Source organism: Ursus arctos, unplaced genomic scaffold (assembly GCF_023065955.2).
Source record: "Ursus arctos isolate Adak ecotype North America unplaced genomic scaffold, UrsArc2.0 scaffold_16, whole genome shotgun sequence".
In the NCBI taxonomy this organism is placed as follows: domain Eukaryota; kingdom Metazoa; phylum Chordata; class Mammalia; order Carnivora; family Ursidae; genus Ursus; species Ursus arctos.
Window position 1 is genome coordinate 11648259 of NW_026622830.1, and position 18917 is coordinate 11667175.

The 18917-nt window shown below is 53.5% G+C and overlaps 1 long non-coding RNA gene across 1 annotated transcript; it reads left to right on the plus strand.

Annotated features, from left to right (window-relative positions):
• The first annotated feature begins 1058 nt into the window (after positions 1–1058).
• LOC125283111 (uncharacterized) lies at positions 1059–18449 on the plus strand. Its single transcript, XR_007190663.2, has 3 exons — positions 1059–1302; positions 2294–2407; positions 18285–18449. It is a non-coding gene; the product is annotated as an uncharacterized LOC125283111 (long non-coding RNA).
• Positions 18450–18917: the final 468 nt, after the last annotated feature.

The window sequence follows — 18917 nt, forward strand, 5'->3', positions numbered from 1 at the left end:
ATAGAAAAATGTTCCCTGTACCACTAACTCTTTCCTGGGAAGGGTCTGGAAACCATTTCCAGATGAGAAATAATTTTAGGGAAGACAAACAGCTGAAATTATGGGCCATTCCGCCACCAGCTCCCACTGGGATGGGCCTGGTGAGGTGGGGTGGGCAGGACTGCGGTGGGGGCTCTTGAGATGGATGCCTTCCCGCCCCCCCGCCCTCCCCCCCGGCAGAGGTGCGGTCAGCCCACGTGAGCAGCCCAAATAGTCTGGGCTCCTGTGTTTGGGGGCTGCCCATCCCAGCCAGGCACTCCCCCACACATCCTCATTCCTGGCAAATACCCGGCTCAGGCCTCCAGATGCTGCTGCCATTTTGCAGGAAAGGCCAAAGCTAGACCATGTGGAACACCCCCCCCCACACACGTGCCATAGCCCCCCCACCCCCCCACCCCGCTCGCTGCAGGGGAATCTGCAGGTCAGAGGGTGCAGGGTCTGCAGCAGACAGATGGCAAGAACGAGCAACAGACAGAGCAGGAAACAGAAAGGGAAAGAGCCTTAAAGAAATGGAGTTTTTAGAAAAAACGGGCAAGACAAAGTGTCCTATCTAGAGACCCCCGTGGAGGTGAGAAGACAAGAAAGAAACAGAAGTGATGGCCCGGGAAGTCCGGGTAGTGCTTATGCTGGGAGCGGGGAGGGGCTGGGGACCGGGTTCCTGCTGGGGCTGCTGCGGGGCTGGCTGAGTTCTATTCAAGAAAGTGGGGGGGGGGGTTGTTGTTGTTTCTTTGTTTGTTTGTTTGTTTACCGAAGTTAGTAAGGTATCTTTTAGTGCCACGTGGTTTTCTGTACCTGGGTTTTATTTTTAAAAAGAAAAAAGATAAAAAAAAAAAACGCTCAGAAATATCATCCGTGCAGATGGAGAAGGGGAGGCTCATCTGAGTAAAGAGGTTTTCCGTGGCTGAGCATAGAGGGACAACTTGAACCCAGCCTATAATCCCCGTGGCTTGTTTATTCATTCAGCAGGTATCTGCAGAGCCTGGAGTCTGTGCCCCCCCCCCCCCGCCCCCGGCTACAGCAGCAAGAGAGAGACACGCCCGGCCTTCAGGGAGCCCAGAGGCTGAGCTTGGGACAGGACAGAGAGCTGGGAAACCTTCCTGCCAGGGCACCGAGGGGTTCTGGATAAAGCAGCCCCATAAAGGGACGACACAGATTTTAAGGGAAGTCTTCAGGGGTTCAAGCAAAGAAGAGTGGAAAACTGCAGCCCGAGCTAATGCCATGGGAGGGATCCTAGGAACCTTTGAAGAGATTTTGAAGTCTGAAGTAAGTTGCAAGGATAGGACGATGAAGCTAAAAACCCTCTACCTGGATTTACCAGGTGTTCGTGCGTTCAATCATTCCTTCTCTCTCTCCTTCCTGAGGTGTCATGATATCCGAGGGCATTTCCTGAGAGTCACGACATTCTCTCGTGCAACCACAGAGCTCAGTTTTAACACAGATACGATCTAAAATCTGTAAACGTTTTGCCAATTTTCCCAGTAAAGTCTTTCATAGCAATTTTTTTCTCAATCCGGGATCGAATGCGGCCATCAAGTCTCTCCAGTCTCTGAATCGGACAGATTCCGTTCTTGACCTGATATTCTGAGGAGTACAGGTCAGTTTGTAGAATGTCCCTCCTTTTGGGGTCAGCCGGGTGTTTCCCGTTGTACAGACTCAAGTTGGGTTCTTTTGTTAGAGCCACAGAAGGGATGTTGTACTTTCTAGCTACACCTTATCAGGAAGCACAGGATACTGCTGATTATTAACAATTACTGCTTATTATCACTATCATTTACCGGTGATGTTCACATTGATCTCTTGCTAAGCTGAGCAGAAGTGTTCCTGTAATTTACTATTTCCCTTTGTAATTAATCATAACTTGGGGGCTTTATTGTCCTATCCCCTGCAGAGAGGGGAGACTGAGCTTTAGGGAATTGGAACCAAGAATCCTGATCGGGGAACCTTGAAGAGCCTCAGTCTCAGTGAAAGGGGAATTAGAAAGAAAAAGCACGTCCAACTGGGGACGTTGAGCTCTAGATCGGGAAAAGCACCCCTGATACAGCCTGGGGCCTGTCTTCATTTGCTTTGACTTTTAATTTACAACAAGGCAAGGAAAGGGGATCCAGGTTGATGGGTGACGTCCAGCCCTAGGGCCACAGACGGGCACGTGACCCAGGCCTGGCCAATCAGAACTCCGCATCCTGTCGCCGGAGCAATTGGCAACACCTGCAAAAGGACCCAAGCCAAAACGAGCATCTTTCCTGGACTTTTTTAGGTGAATAGGAAGAGGCTGCGTGAGTTTATGAGCGCTGCTGGCCTCATGCCTGGGTCAAGAGACAGCAGGGGACACTGGGGCGTGTTCCGCACTGGGGAGTGCCCATGAATCCAGGTGAGGTACAGAGAGCCACCCCCCACCTTCTCTCTACCCCATCCCCCACCCAGCACAGCAGCTTCTCAGGGAGCCTGGGGGAGGGATGCCAGCAGCAGAAGGTATGCAGGGGTTCCCCAGCCCAACCTTGGAAGCCCGCTCCTTCCTTCCTGATGCTTCTGTCAGTGAGAAGGATTCAGAAAGAGCCCAGGGCCAAGTGATGGAGGGGAGAGGGCACAGGCAGGGGGCGTACCGGCCTGACAACGACTGCAGGGACACAGAAACCTCTCCCGACTTTGTCCTGACCTCCATCCCCAGCCCGAATTGAAGTCCCTTCTGCTGGGAGAGAGAGTCAATTGTGGGTCTGTTCCTGCTGCGGTGACTGAGCTGCTCCGAGCAGACCCTGTGCAGGTGAGGGAGGCAGAGAGAGTCCAGAGGGATATGGCACTCATGCTTTGGAAGGTCCCCAAGGAGCAGACCCCACGGGGGCCATGGAGGATCCATGCACCTGAGAAGTTTGGGATCAAAGCGGAGGAAGCCAGTGGGGCTTCAGGGGGAGGTGTCAAGTGAGGAACACTTGGTCACTGAACAGTATTTTGTCAGGGGAAAGGTGGAGTTGGGTGGGCGGGACAGCCTGAGCAAAGGCCCAGAGGTGGGAAGAACGTGGGCGATCTGGGCATAGCGGGCTGGGCTGGGGAAGGGGAGGAGCGGGGGAGTAGAGATGGACGGCCAGCAGGTTTGGGGGTCCTGCTCAGGACTTTGGACATTTCTAGACGGCCATAGGGAGCCACAGCAGGTCCGGGCCCAGGGCCTGTGAGAAGCCTCAGGTGAGAACTATAGGGGCCATCGCCATCAGGGCCAGGCAGGCTCAGGGTCTCACCTGAGAGCCAGGGTCTCCTGACATTATGTGCCCTGAAATTTGCCTCACCTGAATCCCTCCCTGGCCCTGCCAGAGACCAGGCCAAGGGATGATGAGATGTGAACTTCAGAACCATCTCTCTGGCTGCTGGGTTGAGAAGGGACTGTAGGGGGTGGTGAGCGCAGAAGCAGGGTGGCCTCGGCTGGGGCTGTTGCAGTTGTCTGTGCTGTGGTGGCCAGGAGAGGGAGAGGGAGTGAGGAAGGTTGGATTTGGGACTCTGGGGGGAAGGGGACCTCCTTTTTACTTGGTGGTATGCCCTGAGTGGTGTCCATGTCGCCCAAGCTGTGTGACCTTAGGTGAATTGCTTTACCTTTCTGTGCCTCTGTGTTCTCATCTGTGAAATGGGGATGACAACACCTATCTAGGGAATGGTTGTGGGTGTTAAAGCACTTGGCTTTTAGTTAGCACTACAAAGTGTGGGCCACTGTTATTATTATTGTTATTGGTGATATTACTATCAGCACCGTCTGCCTCCAGACTTCACAGCAGTCTGGAGTAACTGAGTACGTTACGCATTAGTCTTGCTCTAACCTTGAGGGTCCCAGACTCTAATATCCAGGACTCTTGTACCCCTTCCTGGTGCCCCCAGGACCCCCATTACAGAGTTTCTGACCTGGACTCCAGTCTCCCCTGTCTGGGCCCCTATCCAGGGCCCCTGCACTCAGCCCCACCCTGACCAGCACAGACATACACACCCAGTGTGGACTTGGACGGGGAGCCTGTGGCACACCTTCCCTTCTGCCTGCACCTGCCTGTGCCTGATGCTTGTCTCCCGAAAGCTGCCCCCTCTTTGTCCAGGCCTCCGTCTCCGCTCACTTTTGCAGCTACAACAACCTTCCTGCTCGTTCTGACTTAACCAGAGAAAGGCTTTATGCATAATTTCGGGTCATGCAGCCCGTCCTTCAAGTTCAAACAGCACAGATGCATGCCAACATTTCAGATCATTTACGAGATCTGGAAAGCTGTTAATAGTAGTGGTTTCCGGGATAGGGTGAGAGATAACTGGTTTCATGTTATTTGCATTTCATTAAGTTTTGGGGAGAATTTAGTTTGCTTTTCTATTTTTTTAAATTCTGCTCAAAACCTTGGCAAGACACATAAGTGGTAAACAATTCAGGTGGCACAAAAAGGTACGCAGTGAGGATGAAGTCTTCCCACCCCGACCCGTGGTTCTGCGGGCTCCCCCCCACAGCAACCCCGAGCCCGGGGTCTTGTGGGCTCTCGCAGAGAAAGTGTACGATGCCGGTCCACATGACCACAGATGCTCTTCGGTTCCGCAAACAGAAGCATGGCAGACCCGGTGTCTTACATCTTGCTCGTTCTCACTGGACGAGTCTTCCCGATCTTCTTCATCTGGCACGTCTGTGCTGCCGTCCTCCCTTTTCCCAGCTGCGTAGTGCTCCACCGCGGGCTGGCCTGTGTGCCACTTAGTCATTCCCTTGCTGTTGGACCGTTATGTTATTTCCAGCTTTTTGCTGTTTCCAAGCAATGGTAGAGTCTTTGTCCTTCTCCTTGATACCGTCGTGCATGCGTGTGAGAAGATCTGTGCGAAAAATCCCTGAAATCAGATCTTACGACGGATTCCTGCGTTTTGCCTTTAGATCCATAGGATCAAATTGCACTTCGGAGAGGTTGGACCAGGTTAGTCCCCCACCAGCGTGTGAGGGTGCCTGTTTCCCCGGAAGCTTGGCGGCACTGTGTGTTATGAACTAATGGATTTTTTGTTACTCTACAGGGGAAAGCAGGTATCTCAGTCTAAAGCTTGGTTTTTAAATTGAGAGTGAAACAGGCACCTTTTAGTTGTTGAGTTAAACCTGCCATTATTGGTCTGTGCTCCACTGTTTTTAATTTAATTTAATTTAATTATTTAATTTAATTTAATTTTAGTTTATTTTTCTCTTCATCCTTGATGCCCAGGCCCATGATCCTGGCTGTATATGTGTTTTTGTAAAACAAGCAGTTGTATTTTTTTTTTTTTAATTTATTTGGGAGAGAGAGAGAACACAAGCAGGAGGAGGGGCAGAGGGAGAGGGAGAATCTCAAGCAGACTCCCCCCCGCCCCCGCCCAGCACAGAGCCAGACGTGGGGCTCGATCTCCCGACCCTGAGATCATGACCTGAGCCGAAACCAAGAGTCGGATCCTTAACCAACTGAGCCAGCCGGGCGCCCCACAAGTAGCAGTGTTTTATGCATAAGTGTTTTTAATTACAGACAGGTTCTCCTTCTGTTTCCTACCTCTTTCACTCAACATTCTGCTTCCACAATGTCTGCGTGTTGCCGTACGCGGCTGAACATCTCTCACTGTGCCGAAAAGACGTTTATTTCTGATTTGTTTCCCAGCAGGCCATTTGTTCACATCCTTTGGGGCAGAACATTTTTCAGTCATGAGCAAATCTGGGCCTGAGCCTGTCTCCTCTGGAGTCGGAAAGATACGCAGAGCTGGGAGGGAGCGAGGTCCACCCACTGCATGAGTAATGCTGGGTCCTGCTGCCCCCACCCCACCCGACCTGCTGCTGCAGCCCCCAGATGGGCAGGCCGGGCCCTGGCAGCGGCCTGCATGCGTGGCCTCGTACAGCCTTGGGAGGAAAGTGCTTGAGGGTTGTAGGGGCCCTTGGAGGGTGGGCTCAGGGCCAGGAATCTCCCCTCTCTGAGCTGTCCAGACCTCAGGCCTTCTCCCTGGGGCTCTCACACACAGCCCATGGGCTGTCAGAGGACAAGCATCTCAGTTCCTTCCTGGAATGGGCAGAGCTAAGCGATAAGGCAGTGAGGCCACCCACGTCCACCCTGTCTTTATGGGCACAGCGTGAGGGCGTGGGCACACTCTGGCTGTTGTAGCGAGGCCAGGGGCTAAGTCACAGCTCCCCAGCCTGTGGCATGCTGGGTCTTTCCGAGTCAAGGTCTCCATGTGCGTCAGATAGGGGTGATTTGGGGCACGGATCACCTCGTGCCTCCCTTTCCTTTGGAGGCACCAGAGTATCACCCACCCACCCAGCCAGCTAAATAGTTGCTGAGCACCCACTAAGCACCGGCACTGGGCTTAGTAGTAGACCAGATGGACGATAATCTGCATTCCTGGAGCTGTGTGTGTATGTGTGTGTGTGCGTGTGTGTGTGTGTGTGTGTGATAGGCAGAATAATGTGAAGCCCCGCCCCACAATGTCCACATCCTAATCCCTAGAACCTGCGAATATGCGAGGTTACATGGCGGGGGGTGGGGGGAGAATCAAGGATGCAAATCGACGGACCTTGAGCCGGGGAGATGATCCTGGACTGTCCAGTGGGCCCAGTGGAATCCCAAGGGTCCTTCTAAGTGCAAGAGGGAGGCAGGAGGGTCAGAGCCAGAGGGACGTAGCACAAGAGAGACCAGACTGGCCGCTGCTGGTCTTGAAGGTGGAGGATGGAACCAAGGAAGGCGGGTGGCCTGTAGCCGCTGACAAGGAACAGAAGCAGATTCTGTCTTTGCGTCTCCAGAAGAAACTCAGCCCTGCCCCTTGAGTTTCACCTAATGAGACCCAGCTTGAGCTTCCGATCTCCACAACTATGAGATAAGAAACTTGCATTGCTGTAAGCTGCCAAGTGGTAGGGATTTGTTACAGCGGCAGTAAGGAAACGAATACACAAATAAACAAGTGTAACATGTAATAGATGAGGTGGTGAGAAGTGCTGTGGGGAAAATAAAGCCAGATGAGGGATGGGGATGTTGGCTTGGTTTGTGATTTTAAACAGGGTGAACAGGCTGGGAAGGCCTCACTGAGAAGGTCACATTTAACAGAGGCCTGAAGGAGGTGAGGACCTGAGCCATATGGATAATGGCGGGGAAGTGTACCACGTGGAGGGAAAGGCAAGTGCAAAGGCCCTGAGGTGGGCGCGTGTCTGGACAGCCACTGTGACTGGGGCAGAGGTGGGGGAGATGGAGAGAGGGAGGTCAGGGAGGTTGTGGGGGTCAAATGAGCTCCGGTGAGAGGGGCCTGGCACACAAGAGTCACTCAACAAGATCTGTAAGGGTGGTGCTGGGCCGGGGGTCCCAGTCTCAGGAGCAGAGCATGCTTCTCCATGCAGGAATTGAACCAAGATCCGTCCCTTTCCCAGCTCTGCCCGGGCTGCTGACGTGAGGAAGGAACGTGTCCACCCCCACCCCACTCCACCTCTTGCTACTTAGGCCAGCCCGTTGCTTAGCATTATTCTCTGGATCTCAGTGCCTGATACGGCCCAGTCTAGGTGGGGTGGGCAGAGCTATTATACCCTCCCTCTCGTCCTGGAACTGCCAGGCCTGGGTACAGAAGGCTGCACTGCCTCCCTTGGGATGGTGGCCGAGCAGGCCAGCCTGTGCCCTGAGCTCGGGCAGCTGGGCTGAGGCCTGGGGAGAAAGATGGCTGTGCTCCCTCCAATTCCTGTACTCCGTGACCTGGGGTGGGCGGCTCCCCCTCCCTGGGCCTCAGTCTCCACATCTGTGCCGCAGTGGTCAGTTATTGAGTCTCAAACCCACTGCCTGCTGCTCCATCCTGCTCGCAGATGTGTCTAAGTGTTTTACATCCGTCGTCACCACTTAAAAGTTGGGAAACTTCTCGTCAAGCTGTATTTGTAAGGCTGCTCTTGAGAAATTGGAAGGTCTGGCAGCTGGCGATCGGAGCTGAGTACTGGCAACCACAGTCCCCACCCAGCCCGCTTGGCCATTTCTGACTCTTCGTCTGCGATGTCGGGGTGACTGAGTTCCCAGCCCTGGACTCGCATGGCCCCTCCAGCTCTGAGTTCATTCATTCATCCAAAAGTTAGTCCATGGGGCTCCTGGGTGGCTCAGTTGGTGAAGTGTCTGCCTTTGGCTCAGTCATGAGCCTGGGGTCTTGGGATCGAGCCCAGCACTGGGCTCTCTGCTCAGCAGGGAGCCTGCTTCTCCCTCTCCCTCAGCCTGCCTCTCCCCCCTGCCCCCCGGCTTGTGCTTTCTCTCTCTCAAATAAATAAATCAAATCTAAAAACAAAAACCAAAACCCAAAAAACAAAAGCTAGTCTGTGAGTGTTAACACGTGTAGGACCTAAGAGCTAAGCCTTACAATGCCCGTTTCCAGCTGGGGGGGGGGGGGAAGCTCAGTGGGGGGGACGTGGTTTGCCAGGGTCGCGGAGTCACTGGTGGGGGCTGCCTCTGAGCCCCAGTGGACTGACCAATTGACGGTTGGCCAAAATTTATTGCATATTGACCACAGGCCGGACACCTCCGCGGTGGGCCTCACCCTGAGGCATAGCAGGGGACAGCATGGACGTGGAGCCTGTCCTCTGGAGATAAATAGGGGCACAGCTAATCCCCACGCAGAGAAGCCAACGTCGGGATGGGGGAAGAAAGCCCAGGGGCTGTGGGAACTAGTGGTGGGGGGAGGAACCTGCCCCTGGAGAGAGCTTGAAGGTGGGCTTCCTGGGGGAGGAAGAGAAGCAGGGGGGAGAGGTGGAGGGGGAGGTCCAGGCAGAGGGCACAGCCTGGGCAAAGTCCTGGGGCCAGGGAGAGATGGTGGCCTGGTCAGCGAGCTGCTGGAGTGGGAAGGAAGTGGGGTGGGAGGGGGTCTGGGAGGGGCCAAGGCACAAGCTGGGGTGAGGGGAGGTCAGGCTTGCCCTGAGGGCCGTGGGGGTCCTGGGAGTCCTGAGACCAGGAGGGACAGGATCCAGTGCACCCGCCCCACAGTCCACAGAGGCTCACCTCTCCTTCCTCTCCCCTCCTCTGTCTCCCCTCTCCCACCTCTGTTTCAATGTCTGTCTATCCTTTTGAGTCTGTCTTTCTCTCTCTGTCTCTCCATCTCTTTCTCTCTGTGTGTCTGGCAGCCTCGATCTCCCCTACCCCCAATCTGGTGACACAAGTGCCCCTGCCTGACTCCTGTCTACCCCTCCCGCCCCCACGTCTCCCCGCTCCCACTGGAAAGCTCTCAGGGGAAATGTGTTCACCACCAGCCATTTGTGAACGCTCCAGGGGCCCAGCCCCAGCCCCAGGAGGCCTGGCCTCAGTCCCTGGAGGGAAACCGCAGGTTTTCACTTTTTCCACATGGTGGGAGGGGCCTGGAGCTCTGCAGAAAGATGCCCTCTGAGCTCCTCCTAGTCCCTGGATGTCCTAGTCTGTGGGTGTCCCAGGAGAAGGATTTTCCCTGGAAGGAAAGGGTAGAAGCAGGAACGAGGGAAGTTTGCGGCCAAGAGAGGCCTGTCTAGTCCCTATTCCATCCCTCATCTGCAACTTGCAGGCACGCAGTGGGCCCTCGATGAATGTTGGATGAATGGGCAGGTGGCTGGGGGGGTGGCTGGCTGGGTGGTTAGAACGTAATCCTGAGAACCCTGATCTTGAAGGAAAATTACTCGGTCATGATCCAAACCTCCGAGTTACCCAGGTCAACTCCACCTTCCCCCCTGCTGGCCTCCTCACATGTAAGCTTCTCCAGGGAGAGGGTGTGTCTGTGTTCAGAGATGGGCCATGTGATGCCCTGGCTTCCATGTGGATTATAATTCCCCACGATGCCTAGCACAATGCGTTTGTGCCTGTGAGATGCGGAGTTCATAACCATGTGTGGAGGCCCACGAGGCTTCCTCAAGTACGTCTCGTGTTCCGGGTCGTATACGGTCGGGGCGGCATCAGACCACAGCAAGCCCGTGGGAGGTGAGCTTCTTGTCATTCTGCAAGAGGAGGACGTTGAAGCTCAGAGGAGGTCCCTGCCAGGAAGGGATGGGGGAGGCTCTAAGCCTGAGCCCATGTCCTCTGACTCCCAGGTCAGTGCCTTTTCAGCCATGTCCCGTGGTCTCAGAATGGCCTCAACGAGATCTGCTCTTTTAGATGAGGGAAGATGGTCAGAATAAGCAAGCATAACGATGCTAGTATTTCTTGAACATTTACTATGTGTTAGACCCTCTAAGTATTATCTTATTCGTGCTTCCCGAATCAGTCAAGGTTCCGTCAAAGAAGCAGATCCAGGAGAGAGGTGGGGAAAGAGACTGATTGTAAGGACTTGGCTTACATGGTGGGAGTCTGGTTAGGCGAGTCCAAATCTGTGCACACCACTAGGAAGAGCCAGCTAGAGATTTAGGCAGCAGCAGATACAGATACTCCTGTCCACAGGTGGAATTTCTTCCTTCTTAAGGAAACGTCATTCTGCTCTTAAGGTCTTTCAACTGATGAGATCAGGGCCACCCAGATGGTCCGGCATAATCTCCTTTACATGTAGTCCAGGACTGTAGATGTCAATCACATCGACAAAACACCCTCGTGGCAGCCCCCTCATCGGTGCCCGTGTTTCACTAACGAACTGGGCACGAGTCTAGAACTGAACGTCCCACTCCCAAGAAGCCTAGAGGCAGGTACTGATCATGCTTCCATGTAGGGTGGGAAAGCTGAGGTTTGTGGAGGGGATGGCACTCGAGGCAATAGGAACAGCAAGAGCAAAGGCCCGGTGGCAGGCCTGAGCTTGAATATTCAAGGAGCAGAAGGAAAGTTAGCAAGGCTGGATCCTAGGGTTTCAGGGGGAAGTGATCATGCTTCCAGGTAGGGGTGGGAAAGTGGAGGCTTGTGGAGCAGAAGTGGCCTGGCTCTTGGCCCCGCAGCTGGAAGGGAAAGAACCAGGTTCACAGCAGGGCTGGGCACCTCCAGATCCTAAGTTCTTACCACCTCGAAGTTACTGTTGGCAGCCCTTCTTAGTCCTATGCCAGGGGAGAGGGGACCTGCCCAACTCAGGGGTCAGAAATCAAATAGTCCATTTTAGATCAGAGGCCATGTTTTCTATAGAATAGGGAAAGAACTTGGGATGTGAATCGAGTGGTTCGAACCCTGGCTTTACCACCTGCTGGCTGTGCGACATGCCCGCGTGAGTGTCAGTTATGCGCAATAACACGATGTGCCCTGACGTTCGGGTAGCACCACAGTGGTACCTGGGCTGACTTTAGGCCATCTGTGGATTTGACTCTACGTGATGGTAAGTCGTGCAAAGAGAGCGTCACCGTGATTTCAGTTCTCCTTTAATCCTGCTGACTGTGGCCGGGAGAATGTGTCAGGTTAGAGCCAACGTGTCTCCAATGTCTGTCTGGTGTCTGCCAATCTCCTTTGTAACAAAACAGAGCAGCCCCGGGCTTAGCACCTGCGTCAGCATCAGTGTCCGCCATCAGATAATGTTGTTGCGTCTCCATGGAACTTACTTGTGTAGTTTTCCTGCTATTTAGAGAAAGTATATGGTGAGTCTCCCTATATGGTGTTATCGTCGAGATTCCTCTACACAGGGGCACCTGGGCGGCTTGATTTCAGCTCGGGTCACGATCTCAGGCTCGTGAGATCAAGCCCCACGTCAGGCTCCGTGCTCAGTGGAGGGTACGCTTGGGATTCTCCCTCTCTGTCCCTCCCCCAGCTCACATGCTCTCTCTCTCTCTCTTGCAAATAAATAAATAAATCTAAAAAAAAGAAAAACAAAACAAAACAGATTCCTTTCTGTAAGTTTCTTTAAATAAAGAAATTGATCTAAAGAACAATGCTCAGCAATAATGGTACGGAGAATACACAGGTGCAGCAAAACAGCAAAACAGCAACAAGAAGAACCCGGAGTTAATGGAGAGAGGTTGACTCAGCCTCTGGTAGGCGGTCGTCATCCTTGCGATGACTCTTATTGGTTCATTCATTCATTCACTCATATGTTCGATGAGCATTTATTAGATACCTACTATGTACCAGGTACTTGTCTGTGTGCCTTATCAAGATATAAGATTCTTTTCTTATGGGGCAGACATTCTAGTGGGAAATACAAACAATAAAAATCCAGCAAATAATCAAACAGAATCACGTCATCAGGTAACAAGTCCAACGAAGGCAACAAGCCTGGGAAGAGGGGCGTGTGTAGAGATTTGGAAAAGGGGCCTCCTCTGGCTGGGGGGGGGGTCAGAGAAGGCCTCTCTGGGGAGATGACAGCGGAGTCAAGACCTGGTGAACAAGAACCAGCAGGTCGTGGGGAGGTCACGGGGAAGGCAGTTGAGGCAGTAGGAACAGCAAGTGCAAAGGCCCAGAGGCAGGGCCGAGCTTGAACAGTCAAGGAAAGTTAGCATGGCTGGATCCTAGTGAGTCGAGGGGAAAGTGGGAGATGAAGTCAGAGGGGGTAACAGGGACCAGATATCCAGGGCTCCAGGAGCCACTAATATTATCTTTATGGCCCCATGAGGGCTCCATGCGTACGGCCGGCCTGCCTGCTGTCCTTTATATACAGCTAGGGTACTGTTGAGTTTACTGTCAGAAGTCGGGAGGATTTGGGGAAGGATGGAAGGGCTGGGGCCAGCTGCTTCCCAGGCACCAGAGTCCAACCCCTTGCAGGCTGTCACAGCTGCAGGGAGCCAGGCCCGGCCAGTCTTTCAAGAATTTTAAACCACTCAAGACGTGGAAATCCTTCTTCTGAGAAATTCAAACATTATCCTGAGCCTGTGACGTCCCCACCTCGGCCTGGGCCCTCTCCTGCCCCTTCCCTGCCTAATTTGTCTCCCAAGCCGTTAGCACCATCTTCTGTAGGGACGTCTTACTCATTTGTTCCTTGTCTGTCTCTCCTACAAGAATGTCAGACTCACAAAGGCAGGCATTGTTTTGTTTTGTTTTGCTCTCTTCCCTGCTGCATCCCTAGTGCCTTGCACACTCTCTGGCACACAGTAGGTTGTTAACAAGTATGTACGAAACAGGTGGATGAATGAATCCGTAACGAATGAAAATGCTCTGCCCCCATCCCCGTCCTTAGTCGGTCCCAGAGGTAACAGCTCTTCTCTCTTGGAAACGGTTCCTCCAGATCTTATTCCACTGCTTCTAAAACACGGTGATTTTGTCCCCAGGGCTCAGCCGGCAATGTCTGGTGACATTTTTGTTGTTGCAACCAGCAGAGTGGGGCCACCATCATCTAACGGATAGAGGCCAGGGGTGGCGCTGCTAAACTTATTTTTTTTTTTTAAGATTTATTTATTTGAGAAAGAGAGAGAGCAGGGGGAGGGGCAGAGGGAGAGAGAGAGAGAGAGAATCTCTGCTGAATGCGGAGCCCAACATGGGGCTTGACCTCATGACCCTGAGATCACGACCCTGAGATCATGACGTGAGCTGAAATCAAGAGTGGGATGCTTCACGGACTGAGCCCCCCAGGCGCCCCAGCACATTCTACAAAGCACAGAACAGTCCCCACGGCAGAGGCTGATCCTGCCCCAAATGTCAACAGTGCTGAGGCCGGGAGACCCTGCCTCAGTCTGTGCAGCCACGGAATGGTGCGCTTGTAGGAAATCCAGAGATCTTTCTGGTGTGTTTTTAAAGGAGTGGTATCATATCGTATGTATCCTTCTGGGGTTGCTTTTCTCTCTTAGTAGTAAGTGTTGGAGATTCTTCAGGTCGGCGTAGGCGAACCTCCCCCATCCTTTTTAGTAGCAACACGACATTCCAGGGTGTGAGGCAGCGATAGTTTACCCGGCCAGTCCCTCCGTAGTGGCACGTGGATTGCTTGCAATTTTTGATTATCACAAACTTTGCTTCAATAAATAGTTTGGGGTGTTCATTTACACAAGCTATTAATATTATTATTGTTGTTGTTATTGTTATTATTATTATTATTTGCTTCAGCCAGACTGAGCAGGGATTTTAGCTCTTGCGACAAAAGCCCCTGGGAACCCTGAAGGGAGATGAACAAGATTATCCCCTAGACCCTTCTGGCTCAGACAGTCCCTCAGTCTGCACGTGGAGCAAACCCCCGCTGGAGAAGGTACCCTGCCTGAGGAGGCAAGGAGCCCACAGAGAGGCTTTGGGGAGGGGGAGGGCATGCCAGGTGGCAGGGACGGCAGGAGCAAAGGTGCAGAGGCAGAGGCATGCATGGTGGCCTTGGCCAACGGCGAGGAGGGCCGCCTCCGGCAACGGCTTCGTGCTAAGGCCAGGCTGCTCTGAAGGCGATCCCTACACCCGGGAGTGTCTTGGACAAGCAGAACCTCGGGCCCCACCCCAGATCTGCGGAGTCAGAATTTGCTTTTCACAAGCAAAACACCCAGGTGTTTTGGATGCACATTGAAGATGAAGAACTGGTCCGTCTAGAAACATCCAGAGAGACGTTATTATCCTCCAAGAGGGGAGGGGGGTGAAGTGCTGCTCTTCTCCGCTTTCACATCTCTCAGACACCTGTGGACGTTTTCACCGTGATGGAAGAACAAAGAAGGAAAGAGAAGGCCACCGCGGGCCACGCGTGCGTACGTGCCCACACATGCTGGCGGTGTCGTTCGGCGTTCCGGGGGGTAGCTAAGAGGCCTGTGCGTCTCTCACGAAGGCATTTCCTACCGACACGGGTCACGCGGTGTGCAATCCTCCCACTGAGATCTGCAGGCCCTGGGGGTCATCCCAGCCCGGAGGTCAGAGGTGACCCTTCGACACCTGAACCGCAGTCGGCAGTAAGAGTGACAGCACAACGGCCTTATCGTTGTCCATCGCGGGGAGAAGAACCCGTCGGGGCCCGTCCTTGCAGATGGGAGCCGAGCCACGCGGCCGTCAGGGCCTCGCTCTGACGCTTGGCTCACGCGGAGGCCCCTCATTGTAAATCCACCTTCTTTACGGGCTCAGAGGCAGGCCTTTTCTAGCAGCTGTCTGTATAAACAAAAGTATTTTTGGGTCTAGAAGAGTGGTTTCTTCTCTGGGCAAGACTTTTTGACTTAATTGTCCCCTCACCTCCAACTCCCATGCTTAAAAAGATCAAGACTGGGCAAAAGAAACATATCATTTTAGCCCACATCTCTTAAGAAAACAAAAACACATTCAAATTCCACTCCTCCCTGAGGGAGGTGACTGTGTTGGCTCTGGGCCCGGCCCTGGAAGGCTCTGGATGTCAAGCTGAGGGGATAGACGTTTATTCCCGGCCTCCAAAGACTCTCTCCTGACCTCTGACCTCTGGCCCCCAGCCTCAACCTTTCCCGTTTCTCTGCATTCTGTCTCCCCACATCAACTGGACCCATCTGTGAGCCTCCATCTGTCCACACAGGAAGGAAAACAGAGTTCGCAGCATAAATATTTAGCCTGAAGATCTTGGAGAACGTTCTGGGGAGGCTCCTGGCAGTGGGGTTCCGGCGCGGCTGAACCCACGGCCCCATTTTGCTCCTGCCTGCCTGCCCTCCACACGCACCTCCCTCAGCCCCACCATCCAAGGCGACTGGCAGCACCTAGAGGAAGCTGGGGGGGCGGGGGCTTGAGTCTGGCTCCCCCACAATGTCCATCACCCCTCCCAAAGCCACCCCAATGAACATACAATCCAGGTCAAGGCAGCTCGACCGCTGGCCCCCAGCTCCTTGTACAGACAATCCGGGCCTGCCATGGAAAGATCTGACCTCGTTCACAGCAGAAGTTAACATCCGGGGCTCTGAGCCAGACCTGAGTTTGAAATGCACTGCTTCCTAGAAGGGAGATGGTAAGGTACTTTGGTTCTTTGAGCCTCTCATTTCTTCCTTGTAAAATGAGGATAAAAGGGGCGCCTCGGTTTTTCAGTCAGTTAAGTATTTGCCTTCGGCTCAGGTCATGGTCTCAGGGTCCTGGGATCGAGTCCCGTGTGGGGTTCCCTGCTCAGCGGGGAGTCTGCTTCTCCCTCTCCCTCTGTGCTCTCTCTTGCTCTCACGCTCTCTCAAGTAAATAAATAAAATCTTTTAAAAAAATGAAATAAAATAAGGATAAAGCCAGTGCTTTTTAACTGGGGTGATTTTGCCCCCTGGGAAACATTGGGCAGAGTCTGGAGACGTTTTTGGTTGTCGCAGCTCGGCGGGGTGGTGGGGGTCGGGGGGTGGGAGTAGCTATTGGCCTCTAGTGGGCAGAGGCCAGGGATGATGCTGACTGTGGCATGCAGGACAGCCGCACACAACAAAGAATTATCCAGTGCCAACGTCAACAGTGTTGAGGCTGAGAAACCCTTGGATAAGGTGATCTCCACATCGTAGGGTTGCCATGGGATCAAGTTCACCGAGCTGCTGATACAGGGTCGGGCACGTGCTAAACGTCCAGTGGCTGGCTGTGAATGCAGTTAATATTATTATCCTCTCTGTTGACCTCGTCCTTCTCTCTCCAGCCTCAGACCATCTCCTAGCACCACGCCTGGGGGCACCTTTCACAGTGCAGAGGGCACCTGTCCGCCCCATTTCCACATCCCAGCCACAGGCCTCTCACCCGGGCTCCCGCAGCTGGCTCCTCACTGGGCTGTCCGCCTCCATGCCTGTCCTCACTCTGTCACCTCCTCCACACCCCCCTGCTGCGAGTCCCTCAGAAACAGCGTGTTCTGAGCACTAAAAATGTTCTAGATCTGCACTGAGCCCTTGTGTGCATTATGTTACTTCATTCTTAGAACAACTAGGAGGCCAATACTAAGATTGTCTCCATTTTAGAGGAGGGCAGACTGAGGCTCAGTGTAATAACTGGGCCAGGGTCACGCAACAAGTAAATGACAGAGCTGGGATTTGAAACCCGGTTCGGCTGAGTTCTGCTCTTTTCACTGGGATGGTACCCAGCCTCTCTGTACTCACGAAAGCACAGCGGGTGAGCTTCAGGGTCACCGCAGGGAGAGGCCTGGTCTGTTGGAATAGTGAACCCATCTAGTGTGGAGCTAGGGATCTGAACTGTGACAATCTCCTCTCCACCCCCGCTCTCGGTGATTCTGATGCTGACGGTCTCTGCGCCACGCTCGGAAAAAGACTCTCGGATCCTGTTGTTACTCTTCTTAAAACCATCAGTGATTCCGTTTTCCCCCAGAACTGAGTCTCAAGTTCTGGGCCCTCTTTTTCTCATTCACCTGAGTTTTTGAGTTTGTGCCCTGCCTCTCACCCCTGGGCATTTGCACAGGCTGTAGCCCTGCCTGCCGCCTTCCCTCTCCCTGTGCCTGGGGGGGTTCCTGCAGGTGCTGGGCTGGGAGAGGGGACTTCTGGGGCTTAGCCCCATCCAGCAGCAGTCACACAGTGTAACTTTGGACATACCTTCACTTGTTGGGGGCCTCTGCTTCTCCGCTTAAGCCACGAGGATTTGACTAGATACTGGCTGTGGGAACAGTGGGTCCAGAGCAGATTCTAACCACCAGAGGCAGACATCCGGGCTGCCCCACTCGGTTGCAGGTCGGCAGCCTGCTTTCCTGGCAGGTGCTGAGCACTAAGTCATGTTACTGGGAAGTCTGGCCCCAGAGCCTTGGCTGAAGTTGCTTTGGCCAAATCAGTGTTTCCCCACCTTATCTCCAACCTACTTGCTCATAATATTTAGACATTTGGCCTTAAGTTGAGAAATCTGGTGACTCAGAGAAAAAGCAGCTGTGGCCAGCCCCTGATCCTGGAGCCCTTCGCCCCTAACAGGGACACACCCTTCCAGACAGAGAAAAGTACTTTCCCCCGCCAGCAGCTCTTCATGGCAGAAGGAGCAATCTGAGGCCCAGAGAGGGAAACCAAGTTCCCTAAAGCCACACAGCCAGCCAGCAGCATGCATGCATTATATATTTTCTGAGTACCTACTATGTGTAAATCTCTGTGGCAGGTGCTGGGAAGACAGTGGCGAACAGGACAGAGAAGGGAACTGTCCTTGAGGGAATTCTAGCCACGGCCTAAGACTCTCGAGTGGATTAGAAGCTAACACAAAGCTCTTATCGTGTGCTGGTCACCCTTTCAAGCGCTTTCTGTGCTGACTTGATTTAATCCTCATTATAGCCCACTGAGGTAGCTGCTGTCATTTGACAGTAGGAAACTGAGGCACAGTGAGGTTAAGACACTTGCCCGAGGTCACACAGCTAGTGGAGTGAGCTAAATGGGGGACCTCCAAGATATCGGGTGACAATCCCTGGCACCCGTGAGTGTTACCGTATATGGTAAAGTCGTTGCAGATGTGACTAAATTAAGGAGATGAGCCTGGTTATCCAGCTGGGCTCTCAGTGCCACCACAGGGGTCATGAAGGGGGAGCGTCGACAGACACACAGCAGAGGAGAAGGTGATGGGCAGACAGAGGCAGAGACTGTGGTGATGTGTTCACAGGCAAGGGGATGCCAGCAGCCGCCAGCAGCCGGAAGGTGCGAGGGATGATTTCCCCTAGAGCCTCTGGAGGGAGCGCCTTGGTTTCCCCTGGTGAAGCTGATGTTGACCCTCTGCCCTCCACAACCGAGTCAGTAAGTTTCTGTTGTCCTAAGTCACCAAGTTTGTGGTCATTTCTCACAGCGGCCATAGGAAACGAATACAGCTAATAAGTGGCCAAACCAGCGTTTAAACCTTGGCCGCCTTCCAGTGCTCAACGTTCTAGAAGCACCTTATATCTTTTTTTTTTTTAAGATTTTATTTATTTATTTGACAGCCAGCGAGAGAGGGAACACGAGCAGGGGGAGTGGGAGAGGAAGAAGCAGGCTCCCAGCAGAGGAGCCCGATGTGGGGCTCGATCCCAGAACGCTGAGATCACGCCCTGAGCCGAAGGCAGACGCTTAACGACTGAGCCACCCAGGCGCCCCTAGAAGCACCTTATTTCTGTTCCACTCGCCTGAGCTAGTCTCACGGTCACCCCGGATTCAAGCATGTGGAGTTAGGTCACATTGCAAAGGGCTCAGGTCTAGGGAGGCCACTCACTAGGGCATCAAGGCAGTGAAACTACCCCAGTCCCCACCTCCAGCTCAGGAAGTG